Genomic DNA, 3,527 nt, shown 5'->3' with positions numbered 1-3,527 from the left:
ATAAATCCCACATTGTCTGGCAGGTTGTGTTTTGGCTCTCATGAAATGTCTGCATATCAGTCCTTGTGTGCGGAAATACCACATTATCATGAGCAGAATGGCAGCAAAGCAAGGAAGAAAAAAAAACAAAAACAAAAAACAAAAAGGGCTTTCAAGACATCCACACAGCAGCTGAAAGGAAGTGGGGCTGTGTCGGCGATAGACATCCTTCACTGCGATCATTTATTAAGTAATAACACACATAAATGCACTTTCAAGTCAATTCCGGTTGCTTTATTCTAGCTGCTGCAGTTGATTTCATTAAATCACCAGGGTACACCGAGAAATTTCATTATAGGAACGCGTAGAAAAGGCTGAGATATGATCTGCTTCTACAGAAAGACTGCAGGATTAATTAACATATTATGACATGAAAGATACAGTAACTGCTTAATTTAACCAATCATTTATTTAGCAAAATGAATGAATGTCCTCATTTTGTTCCAATATATACTTGGGGTGTTAAGATTCATCGAATTCTTGATTCAATTTGACTTGCGATTTGATTGGAAAACATTTTTTCAGCACTGACAGCTCTGTCAATGCTAGAAATGTAAAGATCAACAGATCACTGATTTTACCTCCACATACATATTTCTGGTGGCTTGGGAAGGTTGGTCATATTTTTTGTGCACCCTCAAAATCCCAACGCTTCCAATTTTGTCCAAGTTACTTCTGGCACCAGTCAGCCATTTATCTTCATTCAAATGGTATAACTGTCTGGAAGGGATGGCTGCAGGCTACCAGAAATGTTTCCCCCTCTGGAAAAAAAAAAAAAAAAAAAAAATCATCATTTATTATGACAATTCTTTCAATTGTTCACCAATTGTGACACCCCAAACAAATATGTGTTCCCAAAAGAGGCTGCAGCAGAACCTCCCATTCTACAAATAATCTTAACACCAGAGCCACCCGGCAGCATTTTACCCACCTGAGATGTGGAATGGTGCCATTAATAATCTGCCATTTGGTCCACCTGTGTCATTCAATGAAAAACAAGCAGAATGATTCATAGTTTTGCACCAGAGACATCCAGTCAGTGCATCTATCTGATTCTGAAGAAGAAACGGCAGGGAGACAAAAGCTCACCCAAGAAGAATGGAAACAGGTGGACCACAACAGGAGATGATCTTTGGCAGGTGAAGACGTCCCTGGCTCAAGCTTTCTGAGACACGGTTGTGGAGCCGACCACCCACAAAAAGCTCATCTCCGATTGGCTGCTTGCACCCAACGTGCAAAAAAGGAGCAACACATATTGCAAATCGAGAGAGCCAGTCACATTTTGGACAGGAACAGATGGTTGTGAAAAAAGACGAAGGAAGAACAAAAGTGTCCATTTTATTTATTTACCACATAATCCTTGTCTAGATAGAAAAGCAAGACTATGTAATATGAAAGCGGAGAAGGGCAGGGGAGAGAGGGGTGTGAATGGAGCGGTGGAAAAGTGAGACTTGAAGATGCCACAGTGCATGATGCACACTGCGATGCTGTATAAGTGCCAAGAATACACACACACACACACACACACACACACACACACACACACATTCACACAAATATTTTCGAGACACATGCACAGTCATTCAGCTCCATCGCGCGATTACATTCAACACTTTTTTTTTTTTAATGCGAGTTGTGTGCATTGCTGTTATTTCGAGGGGCGTACATTCAGTCATGACAGTTACGCTAAGGAGGACAAAGAGGTCGTGACATGTAGTTAATTTGCACAAGATAAAAGCTGCGGTAAGTGTCATTCCAGCATGCATTTCCCTAACAGAGTCTGCGTTTATTTAAAGAAAAATTGAGTCACCTCATTATAAAAAGTCCCGACACTGGACAGACGTTCAAATAATCCAAACCTTGTGTTGTCATTCTGGCGAATTCCTGTAGCGCCTTTCAGCAAATGTCTGCATAACACGCTGAACTTCAGGGGGGGGAAGTGCGACTGGGATTTAAAAAGAGTGGAAGAATATGTGGAAGGAAGATAAAACCATTAATTATTTCTAATGAAAATGCATTTGATTATCAGCTTCTGAGTGGGCAGGCAGCCACTTTGTGTCTTATGCCGTGTCTTCAGTCATTAGGCTCAGCCGGGGTTTGCTGTTCACTATTTGAGCACATTGCACTTCACAAAGCCACCCAGGTCCAACCGCTGAATAAAATCTCCCCTTTTTTTGCTGAACTTGTTGTGCGAGCTGTAAATATTCATGGATGTGTCACAATGGGGATGTTGAATAGCCGTGTGGCTGACTGTGCTGAGATTGTGAATATGGCTGTGCATGTTAAACTAGTCCAGCAGACTATAACAGAAGATAACATGTCACCATCTGTAACTCGCTTCACTCGGGGTCATCTGTGGCCTTTTTCTCGGCAACTGCCTGAGCACCACTGCAGCATTTGTGCTTGCACCTAAATAATGTTACTTCTGGAACAATTTTACAAACAGATTTTTTTTTTTTTTTTTTTCTATGCGGTCATTCATTAAATTGTAGCCATAATATTGTTCAATTAATATCAACATAGGGATTTGACAGGGCTGTGTTTTTTTACATGAGGTAATGGAGTGTGCAGCATACGGCAACATATTGCAATTCAAAATGTGTCTCTTTAAACCAAATGTTTTGTACATTTTTGGGATATTTCTTTACAAGCAACATAGTGTAACTTGGCATATGAGTTTATTTAAGATTAAGGAACAGTGCACCCAACAAGAGCACTTGGGTCCATCATGTAAATGTCCCAGATTAAGTCATTCAAGCTAATAAGATGCAGTCTCTGGCAGGTTGATGGTATAAAGATATTAAAGACAACATATAAAAGCACCTAAGCACAAAGAAAAGGGAAGTAAGATGTAAGAAAATGTGGCAACCGGGCGACAAGACTCCACTGGATATTCTGAGGGAGACCGTGGGACAAATTTTCAGTCGAAAGCATGTGTTACAGCTCGCGAAAACAGCGAGGACCCCAAACACAAGACACACTCAGGCAGGCAGGCAGGCTGAAAACAGGAAGCTGTTGTCCAAAATCTAGCAACAGGAGGAACACACACAAAATAAATACAAAAACCCAAAAGAAGTTCAAACCAGAAGCTTGAGGGGGCAGAGGCAGGAATCCAAAACACAACAACAGAAGCAACACAGAGACACAAGGAACAAAACAGAAGAGCTTACCAAGAAAGAGCGAGGGACAAGGACTTGAATACACAGGAGACTAATCAGGGACGGCTGAAACTTTTCAGGGCTCACAAAGGGAGGGGAACAAGAGGGAAGTGATGAACCTACGAAACAAAACCAGGAAACAAAAACTTCACCAAAAGCCCAAACCATGACAGCATGTAAGCCAAAGACAAACGCTGTAAGACAATACCTACACCCAACCAGACCATAAGTACAGTATTCAGTAAGACAGAAAACATAAAGTTGCAAATGTAAATTCTTTAACATATCTAAATATAATATATCATCAGATTTTTCTAATGAACCAATGCA

At 40.8% G+C, this 3,527-nt stretch overlaps 1 long non-coding RNA gene across 2 annotated transcripts; it reads right to left on the bottom strand.

Annotated features, from left to right (window-relative positions):
- Nucleotides 1-338: 338 nt before the first annotated feature.
- Nucleotides 339-3,273, bottom strand: LOC119030313. 2 transcript variants are annotated; one of them, XR_005078234.1, is made up of 5 exons: nucleotides 3,210-3,266; nucleotides 1,850-1,984; nucleotides 1,129-1,256; nucleotides 971-1,015; nucleotides 339-800 (listed from the first exon to the last, which is right to left on the bottom strand). It is a non-coding gene; the product is annotated as an uncharacterized LOC119030313 (long non-coding RNA). The 2 variants fall into 2 exon arrangements; XR_005078233.1 differs by lacking the exon at nucleotides 1,850-1,984 and having other exon boundaries at nucleotides 3,210-3,273.
- Between the last annotated feature and the right edge of the window lie 254 nt (nucleotides 3,274-3,527).

This window comes from Acanthopagrus latus, chromosome 12, assembly GCF_904848185.1.
Source record: "Acanthopagrus latus isolate v.2019 chromosome 12, fAcaLat1.1, whole genome shotgun sequence".
In the NCBI taxonomy this organism is placed as follows: domain Eukaryota; kingdom Metazoa; phylum Chordata; class Actinopteri; order Spariformes; family Sparidae; genus Acanthopagrus; species Acanthopagrus latus.
Note: the sequence above shows the minus strand (reverse complement) of the source record. Positions and strands in the feature narration are given on the sequence as shown.